The sequence below is a fragment of the Phascolarctos cinereus genome, unplaced genomic scaffold (genome assembly GCF_003287225.1).
Source record: "Phascolarctos cinereus isolate Bilbo 61053 unplaced genomic scaffold, phaCin_HiC Scaffold_5;HRSCAF=322, whole genome shotgun sequence".
In the NCBI taxonomy this organism is placed as follows: domain Eukaryota; kingdom Metazoa; phylum Chordata; class Mammalia; order Diprotodontia; family Phascolarctidae; genus Phascolarctos; species Phascolarctos cinereus.
Window position 1 is genome coordinate 208,428,910 of NW_027555958.1, and position 13,050 is coordinate 208,441,959.

Sequence of the window (13,050 nt, forward strand, 5' to 3'; positions counted from 1 at the left end):
TTGTTAATGAAAAGATCAGAGCTCAATAGAAAATATGATCTTTAAATATTAGACTCAAGCAAGGCATGAAAAGGGAAACAGGAAAGAAAAAAAAAGCAGCAAAAATCTATGTTATACAATAAGGGCAAACTTTTTTTACATCACTACAAGGTAAAATGATACTTGTAACTCTTGAGAACTGCGTCTTTATCATGAAATTTAGAAGGGGTATACGTAGAAGGAGGAAATGGTTATAAGTTGACTTTGATGTGATGATAAAAAAATCTAAGTGTTACAAAGGGATTATACTGGGAGAAAAGGAAAGGAGGAGTCAGAAAAGGATAATTACTTCAGATAAAGAGGCACAAAGACCTCTTAGAGTAGAGGGAATGAAGGGAGGGAGATGAGCATTATTTGAACCTTATTCTCATCAGATTTGGCTCAACTAGGGAATAATACTCAGATTTAGAAATCTAAGTTACACTCTAGGAAGTAGGAGTGGAAAGGGGAAAGAAAAGGGAGGGGTGGGTAAAAGGGAGGGAAGAAGTAATAACGAAAAAAAGAAAGAAAAAGGGAAAGAAAAGAAAGGGACTGATAGAACAGAAGGCATATTGAGGTAGGTGGTGGTCAAAAGCAAAACTCTTTGTAAAAGGGAAAGGGAGAAAGAAAAGCATAAATGGGGGGGGATAGGATGGAAAGAAAGACATAGATAGTAATTATAATTATGAATGTGAATGGGATGAACTCTCCCATAAAATGGAAGTGGATAGCAGAATGTATTAAAAACTATAATCCTACAATATGGTGTTTAGAAGAAACATATTTGAAACAGAGGGATACAGACACGGTAAAAGTAAAAGGCTGGAGTAGAATATATTATACTTCAGTGGAAGTAAAAAAAAAACAGAGGTAGCAATCCTGATCTCAGACAAAGCAAAAGCAAAAATACATCTAATTGAAAGAGATAAGAAAGGAAACTATGTCCTGCTAAAAGGCACCATAGACAGTAAAGTAATATCATTACTAAACACATATGCACCAAGTGGTATAACATCCAAATTCTTAGAGGAGAAGTTAAGGGAATTACAGGAAGAAATAGCCAACAAAACTATACTAGTGGGGGACCTCAACCTCTCCTCTCATAAGTAGATAAATCTAACTACAAAATAAACAAGAACGTAGTTAAGGAGATGAAAAGAATTTCAGAAAAGTTAGATACAAAAGACCTCTGGAGAAAATTGAATGGGGATAGAAAGGAATATGCCTTTTTCTTGGTGGTACATGGCACATACACAAAAATTGACTATGTATTTGAGCATAAAACCTCACAGTCCAGTGCAGAAAGGCAGAAATATTAAATAGAGCTGTTTCAGATAATAATGCAATAAAAATTACATGTAATAAAGGGCCATGGAAAGATAAACTAAAAATTAATTGGAAACAAAATAGTCTAATCCTAAAGAATGAGTAGGTCAAAATCATAAAAACATTCAATAACATCATCCCAGAAAATTACAATAATGAGACAATATATCAAAATTTATGGGATGAAGTGAAAACGGTTCTTAAAGGAAGTTTTATATCTCCCAATGGTTCCATGAATTAAATAGAGAAAAAGGTGATCAATGAATTGGGCATTCAAATAAAAGGCTAGAAAAAGAACAAATTAATAATTCCCAATTAAATACTAAATTACAAATTCTGAAATCCAAAGGAAATAATAATACAAGTGAAATTAAAAAAAACCCATTGAACTAACAAATAAAATTAAGAGCTCGTCCTATGAAAAAATTAATGAAATACATAAATCTTTAATTAAGTAAAGAAAGAAGAAAACTAAATTACTAGTATCAAAAATGAAAAGGGTGAAATCACCACCAATGAAGAGGAAGTTAAAACAATACACAGGAGCTTTTTTGACTAACTATATGGCAATAAATTTGACAATCTTAGTGAAATGGATGAATATTTACAGAAAGTATAAATTGTGCAGATTAACAGAGGAGGAAATAAAATACTTAACCCCATTTCAGAAAAAAAGAAATTGAACAACACATAAATGAACTCCTTAAGAAAAAATATCCTGAACCAGATGGATTTACAAGTGAATTTTACCAAACATTTAAAGAACAATTAATTCCAATATTACGTAAACCATTTGGGAAAATTGGTGAAGAAGGAATCCTACCAAATTCTTTTTATGATAAACATATTGTTCTGATACCTAAACTGGGAAGAGCCCAAACAGAAAAAGGAAACAAATCCAGGAACCATATCAACACAATTACAAAACACTTTTCAAATTGATAAAGTCAGGTCTACATACTTGGAAAACTATCAGTTGAGCAAATATAATAAAAATGACAATTCTAGCTACATTAATTTATTTATTCAGTGCCATGACAATCAAAGTATCAAAAATTATTTTATAGGCTAGAAAAAAAAACAATAAAATTCATCTGGAAGAACAAAAGGTCCAGAATTTCAAGGGAATTAATGAAAAGTAATGCTAGGGAAGGTGGCTTAGCCATATCAGATCTAAAATTGTATTATAAAGCAGAAATCATCAAAACTACTTGGTATTATCTAAGAAATAGAGTGGTGGATCAGTGGAATAGGTTAAGTACACAAGACATAGCAGTCAATGACTGTAGTAATTTACTATTTGACAAACCCAAAGACTGCAGCTTTTGGGATAAGAACTCACTATTTGACAAAAGCTGCTGGGAAAACTGGAAAACAGCATGTCTATAGACATAGACCAACATAAAGACTGACACTATAAGCAAACTGGGAGAGCAAGAAATACTTTACTTGTCAGATTTATGGAGAACAGAAAAAATTATTACCAAACAAGAGAGAGAACATTATACAAAGAAAGCCAGTGTGACCAAGATTAAGAGGAAAGCAGAAAACTGCGAATGAATTTCTATAAGCAGTGTCTCTGATAAAGGCATCATTTCTAAAATATATACAGAACAGAGTCAAATTTGTAAGAATACAAGTCATTCCTCAGTTGATAAACCATTAAAGGATATGAACAAGAAGTTTTCAGATGAAGAAAATAAAGCTATTTATAGTCATAAAAATGCTCTAAATCATTATTCATTAGAGAAATGCAAATCAAAACAACTCTGAGGTACCACATCACAACTATCAGATTGACTAATATGACAAAACAGGAAAATGACAAATGCTGAAGAAGATGTGGGAAAATTGGAATACTAATGCATTGTTGGTAGAGTTGGGAAGTGATCAAACTACTGTGGAGAGCAATTTGGGACTATGTCCAAAGGGCAACCAAACTGTGCATACCCTTTGACCCAGCAATACCCCTTCTTGGTCAGTATCCCAATGAGGTAATACAAATGGAAAAAGGACACATATGTACAAAGTATTTATTACAGGTCTTTTTGTGGTGGCCAAGAATTGGCAATTGAGGAGATGTCCATCAATTGGTCAATGGCTGAACAAGTTGTGGCATATGAATATAATGGGATACTATTCTACTATAAGAAATGATAACAGGCAAACTTCAGGAAAAACCTGGAAAGACTTACATGTACTGATGCTGACTGAAATGAGCAGAACCAGAACAACATTTTACACAGTAACAGTCACATTGTGGGATGACTAACTTTGATTGACTTTGCTCTTTTCAGAAATGCAAGGATCTAAAACAACTCCAAAAGCTTCATGATGGAAAATTGGAGTCTGAAAGCAGATGGAAGCATACCATTTCCTCTCTTCTTTTTGTTGCTTTATTTTGTTTCTTCTTTCTTGTGGTTCCTCTCACTGGTTCTAATTCTTCTTTAGAACAGGGCCAATGTGAAAATATTTTTAACATGAATGTAAATGTAGAATCTATATCAGATTGCATGCTGTTTTGGGCAGCAGGGAAGGAAAAGAGGGGGAGAAAATTTAAAACTCAAAATCTTATGGAACTGAATATTGAAAACTAAAATTAAATTATTTTTTAAAATGTAAACTTGGTAAGTACTGGAGTCGTGATACATATATATATATATATATATATATATATATATATATATATATATAGTTGATTTCCTCACCAAAGTCTACCCCAGTTCTCTGAATAGTGTAGCCACTCAACGTTTGTTGGATTAAATTTCTTTTAAAATTTCTAACTGGAATTACTTAGAACTTGGAAGAACTTGCTAAAGATTTAGCAAATATAGAAGTGTGCAGGACCTACTGATATAAAAAAAAGATTCCTTATGAAAACAATGGAAATTGTGAGTTTATTTTATATGCTCATTTCTACACACCACTGAAAAAAGTCCTGATAAAAATAAAAGGACTTGTTCTGTGAGCCAATTCAGGTTCTGTTCCTTAATTTCCCACAAACCTTTGTGAGATTTTATTATGACCATTTACATTAGTTTAATTTTACAAAAATATTAATAATATATCTTTCTTTTTTATCACCTTTCCTTTCTTCTCTCTTCTTCCTTTAGTCTCTACATATATCCCTTCTTTCTTCACTCCTTGTTTTTCTACTTCCTTTCTTCCTTCTTTCCTTCCTTTCTTCCTTCTTTTCTTTCTCTTTCTTTCTTTCTTTCTTTCTTTCTTTCTTTCTTCTTTCTTTCTTCTTTCTTTCTTTCCTTCCTTCCTTCCTTCCTTCCTTCCTTCCTTCCTTCCTTCCTTCCTTCCTTCCTTCCTTCCTTCCTTCCATCCTTCCTTTCCTCATTCCTTTATTTTTCTTTCTTTGAGTGACAGGTTACTAAAATGACAGAACTTTATGGCTGGGGAAAAACACCCTAATAGATCATTTAATAATCTTGTTATTTTTATTGGTAAAAAAAGAAATCTGAGGCTGAGATAAGTTATGTGAGCAGTCCAGAACTGTATAGCTCTTGATGGCCAGAACTAGAAGTAGGACTCAAATCCATTGTTTTTTGCTTTTTGTATAAAAATTATGATAAAAGCATTCTTCATCTTAACTTATTTGTCTTTGAGATCATTTTGTCCTCAAATGTTGCCTTTAGTATACTTTGATCATTTGACTTAATAAATTACTCAATTAATTTGTACTGTACAATGCATCCTATAATCCTGTTTTCTTATCTCATCACCCTAATTTTCATCTCTTCATTTCTCTCTATCCTTGCTAGTCTTCCTAATTATTACCTCCCAAGCTAGATGACTCAATTCTAACCACTCATCTCAAAGTTCCCCCCCTTTTAAAAAAAATCACATTACGGCAGATTTGACTCATATCAGAGATGCTTTTTGGAGGCCTATTCTGTAAGGAGATGATTTCCTTAAATTGCTGATTCAACTCAGGTGATCGTGTGGCCCTTACACCCCATGCAGCTGCAGAAGACAAAATGAGCTCACAGTGGAATTGCAGAAGATATGGACTTCTCAGCAGGTAAGCTTTGTAGATGTGTATGTATAAAAGGATTTTGTTTCCAGGAGTGGTTTGGGAGTCAGTGTAGCACTAATTGGACCTGATTTATTAGTTTACCAGCTACTGTAAATGCCAAAAACCAGAGATTTTTCTTTTGTGCTAGATTGAGGTCACAGCATATGATTCAAGACCTTACATCGGATAATTGTGCTTGTATTTGCAGCAAAATATTTAGTATTTTAAGCCAAGGGAGAGGAAATGTTAAATGCCTTAAGTTTCTGGGACTTCAGGCTAAGGCTTTTAATTTGATAGTATATGAAGAAACTTTTAGATTAAGCATTAGTTAAAACATATACCCACAAAATACATGCATAGATACAAACATAATTAATTATTTATATATCAAAAACAGTAGTCTTGGTAACTTGCTCTGCCATTTACTACCTGTATTTCATTGGGTGAGTAACTTAAGTTCTTTAAACTTTAGTGTCTTGAAAAGTAGAGTAAAAACCAATAATATTTTTTATTGATGTCTATTTGCCAGACATTGTGCTAAGCACTTTGCAATTGTCATCTCATTTTAGCCTCAGAATATCTCTAGGAGAAATGTGCTATTAATACACCCATTTTGCAGATGAGAAAGCTGAGACAAACAGAGATTAAGTGACTTTTCCAGGGTAACACATCTAGAAAGTATCCAAAGTCAAATTTGAACTCAGAGGCTTCCTGACTCCTGGCCCTAAAATGAGAGAATTAATATTTACTGATCTCCAAAATATTTTTTGCAGCTTTAAATCTCTGATTTATGTAAAAGTTTTCTGTACTATCCTCCCCTTCACTTTGATATCTCTTTTATCCTGTTCTCTTTAGTCTATTTAATACTGGTAATTTTTAGGTTAGATTCAATCTGGACTTTAACATAGTATTGGGAATATTGTTTGATTCCCTCTCTCCCTTATTCCAACCTGAAGACATATATTTTAGGAAGTCCTATGAATAATTCTGTTATCTAACTCAATTTGAGTTAACTCCATATGTTGCTCTAACCTAATAGTTAAGATTAAATCAATCAATAGGCATTTCTTTATTCTTTCCTAAAGCACATCATCAACATTGCGCTAAAAATATGGTACCTTCTCTCCAGAAGCTTATGATTTAGATGGAGATGGTAATATATAAAATTATAGTGATTAACACTATTACATAGTATATAGTTTTTCATTGGCTCAAGAGTTCATACAATCATAGATTTAGAGGCAGAAGGGAAATGAACAAGCATTTGACATAATTTCCTCATTTTATAGATGGAGAAACTGAGATCCAGAGAAGTTAGTGGATTTGCTGGTAGCATAGTAGGGATCTGAACCTGGTACTCTGATTGCAGATGCAGTACCTTTTCCACTCTATCATGTTGTTTCCATAATAAGATCTTAGCCTGTTTTTCAGTATGTCCAATCACTAAATTTCTAGTGGTGAATCTTTTCCCTAGATACTTTGATCTCTGGTCAATTAAGTCTATGGCCAAGTCCATATGAGAAGTTTTTCTGAATTAATCTGATCTGCTGAAGCTTGAAAGTTTCAAAGACTTAAGTGGGCAAAGGAAAATGCATACTTCAATGCTAATGCATATGATACAGTATATAACAGCATGCTTTAGAAATTAGACAACTATCCTAAGAATTAAAAAGATCTAGTTTCAAGTCCCTCCTTTGCCATAGATAGGCTGGAAAGTCACTTAAGCTTTCAGTGCTCCCAGGAAACTCTTTAAGGCTACCTACCTTGAGGAGAAGGAATTGATCTTCATTGGCTACATTTCTTAACAGGAGCACTTTCTGATGAAATTATAGGTTGAACAGAATTGGTTTTTTAAAAGGATTATATATAATATAACTTTAATAGATGCATAGATGAAAGGGAACTCCATAAAAGAGACATGGGACTTGGGCAGAGCTTAAAAAATGGACATGATTAGCATAAATAAGACTGGAGATTCAGTGAAAGGGAAAGTTATGACTGAAAAATGTAGGTTGTAACTAGTAGGGAGTGGTTACTGGACAGCAAGGAGAAGAATGAATAGAGTACAGAGAATGTGTTAGGAGATAGTTCAAAATAAATCTGGTGAGTGAGGGTGGAGAGGGATTATGAAGATCCTCAAAAATCCAGGAGGAAGCATTCATAGGCCATAGACTGAGAGTTTGAAATGTACTTTGAAGATTATCTAGTGCAACCTTCTCATTTTACAAATTAGGAAAATGAGAACTTATGTGAATTTGCTAAAGATTACACAGTTATAAGGGAGTAAGACTTGGTTTTGAATGCATACACAATAACTCACATGTATGAATACATACATATATACATGTGTACATACATGTATATAAAGACAATGTATGTATATAAATGTATGTGTATATGTATATACACTAATCTTAGAGGCATAGTGTTGTATAACAAGGCTGACCTTGCAGTAAGAAAGGCTTTTAAGTCCTGCTTCTGACACATACCAGCTTTGTGACCCTAGATAAGTCTCTTAGCCTCTCGGTGGCCTATGCAATTTTAAGACTATGTTATGTAAAGTTACTCATCTGCCTGGGCAAGCAGAATTTACACAACGCAACCTACCCATACTGATGCAATCACATGTCTGAACCAAAAGAATATAACATGTATAATTGTGATAGTAACAATAATAACAATATTTATGACATTAAAGTGTAAAAGAGTTTTGCATACAACAATTCCATGAGGTAAATAATATAAATATTATTCTCAAGAGACAGTCTAGCATAGTGGATAGAGAGCCAGCCTTTGAGTCAGGAGGTCCTGGATTCAGATCCTGACTTTTGCACCTACTGGCTAGAAATTAAATGTCCATTCAAAAAAGGGGCACCACCTTTATACTATTACAATTATTTTTTTGTTCATTGACATGTCTGGACATATTTAAATCATCTTCAAAAATGTCCTCATTTTCATTCCTGCAAAGTTGTCTCTGATGAAATGTAGAACTAAAGAAAAAAAAAACAAGCATATGCGTATTCCATTTGATCACTGTGTCTCCCCAGAAAATTTGAAACATTTTAAAATATAGTCTGCAAAGGCAGGCTTGGTCCAAGATGTGAATGCTCATGCTACTTTAACAATTTCTATTAATTTGGTTATAGAATATTTTAGTGTGTTGACATTTATTAGAGTGTATTAACCTGCTCTTTATTTTACCTCCCACTGGCTCTTCAGCTGCCAACATTCTGAAACAGACAGTGTTTTGAAGCCTCATTTTCTGAAGGTAAAATTTGAAAAAAAAAAAAAGGTACTTTAATGTGTGCCTCCTACTGCCTCTCTGACATTGAAAGATTTTTACACAGGTTGATACAGGAAGTAAAAATAAAAATTGCTTTCCCTGAGCTAGTGGACTGTGAAATGCAGTAAATTTCTAAGTGGCATTGGTAGCATGGTGATTATGACCATAGGGGATTTGCTTACACTTGGGATACTTGAAGTTGGGTTGAGATCTTTGAAATTCCATCTTCTGTATTTGACCTTTAGCAACAGAGAAGATGAGAGGGAAACATTTTTCAACCTTGAATGCTTTAGAAAGTAATCTCTGTTAATTACATTGCCAGAGTAGTTCTAGGTCAGCCTTACAGAAATCTGGATCTGCCTAAAAATATAAGGGATATTGCAATGATCCATCTGTGATCAAGACCAAAGAACTGAAACTACTTTCTATATAGCATGTCATTTGTCTCACCAACAGTGTCTATGAGTTAAGAAGTTAGCAATATTATTGCAAGGCCAACTAGTAGCTTTGTCAGTTGGAGGTGCTCACACATGTGCCAAGTCAAGGAATATGCCAACCTGCCTATAAATAAAGAGCTCATAGGATAAGATCATAGATGTGAAGCTAGAAGGACATAGATTTCATCTATTCCAATTGCCTAATTTTAAAAGTGGGAAAGCTGAAGCTCAGTGTGGGGAAGAAGTTTGCTCATATTTACACAGCTAGCAAGTGTCATAGGCATGATTTGAAACTAGTTTTTTCTGAGTCCATTTCTAGCACTTTAGTCACTACACCACACCACGTTAATAGAGTCATCTTATATAGTAACCTAGCATGGGGTAAATAGGGAAGCTAGGTGGTACAGTGGTATAGAGTGGCATGCCTGCATTAAAGATTTCAAATTTGTCCTCAAATACTTCCTAGCTTTGTGACTCTGAGCAAGTCACTTAACCCTGTTACCTCAGTTTCCTCATTTGTAAAATGAGCCTGAGAACGTCATGGCAAACCACTTTTCCAAGAAAACCCCAAATGTGGTCACAGTCATACATGACTGAACAACAACAGGAGTACATGCAATGGCTTAAGTAGCTCTAGCAATTAATTAGAAATTGTACTGGAAATAGCAACCCATGCCCTTTTCGTACAGGAATCTAATGCTATTTAAGGAAATAAACAGACATTAACTTCCATTAGATTACAAGCTTTCTGGAACACTGTAAATTCCTTGAGGATTTGTTTCATTTTTGTGGCTGTTGAGTTTGTACCCACAATGTGCATAGTAGGTGTTTAATAAATGATTTTTGAAGTAAATTAAATTTATGAATGTCAAAATAAACAATATAACACTCCAGTAGGAAGTAGAGGGACAATGATGAGCTCATGTAAAAATTCACAAGCCACCTAAGGTACACCTGTGTATATTTTGTTTTTCTGGAAAACCTGTGATCTAAATCGAATACTGAAACTGTAGCAGTGAGAGAAAGAGAGAGAGAGAGAGAGAGAGAGAGAGAGAGAGAGAGAGAGAGAGATACAGAGAGACAGAGACAGAGACAGAAGCAGAGATTGTATTTTCCATGCTCCAAAAGATGAATTTGATAATATTGCGAAGTTTTCCCACTGTAAAAATTGGCAAAAAAATCCCATTTATTACTTTTTTTTATCCAAGCCCATGATTTCCTCTTTTTTGGGAACTTCCAGATTCACAGATCATCTGTAACCTACAGTTCCAGAGAACTGCTTTGAGCAGTGAGAGAATAGTTGTTTGGTTCATTGGTTGTTGTCCTTCATTCTCAAAGAGGACCAGAATGGTATCACTATGTTGGAGTCAAGGTACAGTGTGTCCAACTGTGGCTTAACAGACCAATATGAGCTCAGAATGCTTTACTGCAAGTCAGGCACAAATAGTCCATATGAACATTTGGAGTGGCGATGTCTCTAAATTTTCATGTCTCACATTTCTTTTGAGCTACTGCAGTTCTGCTTTGCTCATAGAGCACAGAGCATTCTTTGATGCAGGAGTGACATGTGGAGTGTGTTCCTTTGCCAGTATCTCCCATGTCATTCAATGGATTCCAAAGTTTTTCAAATAGACCTTGAGAAGGTCCTTGTATCATTTCTTCTGACCACCATGTGAGTGCCTGCTTTGATTGAGTTCTCTGTAAAATAGTCTTTTAGGCAAATATATGTTTGACATTCAAACAATGTGGCCAACCCTTTGAAGCTGCACTCTCTGCAGTACAGTTTTAATGTTTGACAGTTATACTCAAGAAAGGACCTCATTGCTTGGTATTTTATCTTGCCAGGTATTCTTCAGAATCTTCTTAAGACAATTCAAATGGAAATAATTCCATTTCCTGGCATGACATTGGTATACTGTTCTGGTTTCACAGGCACACAACAAGATCAACATAATGGCTCCATAGACCTTCAATTTGATAGGGAGTCTAATACCTCTTCTCTCCTACACTGTCCTTTGGAGTTTCCCAAACACTGAGCTACTTCTGGTAACATATGCTTCAACCTCGTCCTCTATCTATATGTATGTATGTGTGTGTATATCTGTCACACACACACACATATATATGTATGTATGTATGTATGTATGTATGTATGTATGTATGTATGTATATGGGAAGTATACAGCCAAGGTAACTGGATTTATCCACAGTATTCAAAATTAATCCATGTGCTATGAACTGATGTTTCCATGTATGAATGGTGTGGTGCTGGCTGATGAAGAACCTGTGTTTTCTTGGTGTTAATTTTTAGGCCAAAACTAGAACAAGCAGCAGAGAATTGACCCATATTTTGTTGCATCTCAACTTCAGAGATTGCATTGAATGAACAATTATCTATGAACACAAAAATTATGTGCCAACTTTTCCTCCATTTTAGTCTTGGCTTCTAGCTGTTTAAAGTTAAATAATTTGTTTCAGTGTGGTAGCTGACCTTGATGCCATGTCCACCTTCAATGAAGGTGTCTGGCAATATTGCTGAAAACATCATTCCAAAAACATGAGAGCAACCACACAGCCTAATTTCACTCCATTGGTTACAAGGAAGCTGACAGAATAACAGATTCACCTAGGGTCACCCAGCAAGAGCTTGAATACATATCTTTCTGACATTAAAGTGCAGTTTCTGTCCCAAGCACACAACTGCAATTTATCTTTTTAAAACTAGGATAATATAATCCCAGTCAGGATACAGTATGTCAAACACTGGTTGATAATCACAGCTTTCCGGAAGTACAGTCCTAATACAGACAGCTGTTATTTTTACACTCTTAGTTCTATTATATTAACAGGAATGATTCTCTTGGTAAGTAAAAGAACTGTACCTGAGAATTTAATGATAACACATTGTAAGAATAAAAGAGATGAGAAATTGAGATAATGCATGTTCTACATGATGCTGTTATTTATTCAGTAATTGAGATCTGTATTGCTTGTGGGCCAAAAATTCCATCTTCTCTTTTTTGTGGGCATGAATCTTATCTCCCCTACTTGATGTAAGAACATTCAATGGACAGCCCATCCCTTGCTTAGAAATCATGAGTTGGGTAATGAAAAAAATATGAATGCTCAGTTTAATTGTCATATGTGCAAGATTCCTCCCACATCCCTAAACATACACTCACCAATGAAATGGAAGTAAATCAAATGAAAGGGCTATTTAGTTATAATTCTCCTTGGAAATGTGTTCAATGAGTCAATGTCAGAAGAAGAAAAGACTACAAATCCTTCAACAGGTACAAAAGCATTTTTGTGCTAGTAAAAATCAAGCAAAAAAAATGGAAACAAAGTGGCTTCCCATCCTTTAGAGATTGGCACAACAAACCATGCTATTTGAATATGAAGGAATATTACTGTGTAGAAGAATCAACCAATATGACACTATACACACACACACACACCACACACACACACACATACTTCTATGAAGAGATGTAGAGAAAAGAAAGTAGAACCAAGAGAATCATGCATACACAACAACTCCAATAGTGAAAACTGTAATATTACTATAATGCAGATCATATCAGAAAAATGCAATGAACAATTAACCTTACAGAGTACTAAAGATAAGAAAAAAAGAAAAACCTCTCTTCTTGGTATAAAAGGTTAGATTATAGATGCAGAATGCTACACACCCTGTCATGTGTAGTAGTGGTGTCAGTTAGTTTTGCTTTACTGTTTTTATTTTATTTTATTATTTTATGTGAGAGAGTGCTAACAAGCATTAAGGTTTATTGGTAGGTAACCAATGTATTAGGAAGCATAAATATGCTCATATACTGAATGATGTATCAATGCCTTTTTTTTCCACATAAGATTTGTTTCCTACTAATTCCTACCCATGGTGTAATCATGAACATCAATATATTATCAATATTCATAAAATGTTTGAGAATGTTTAC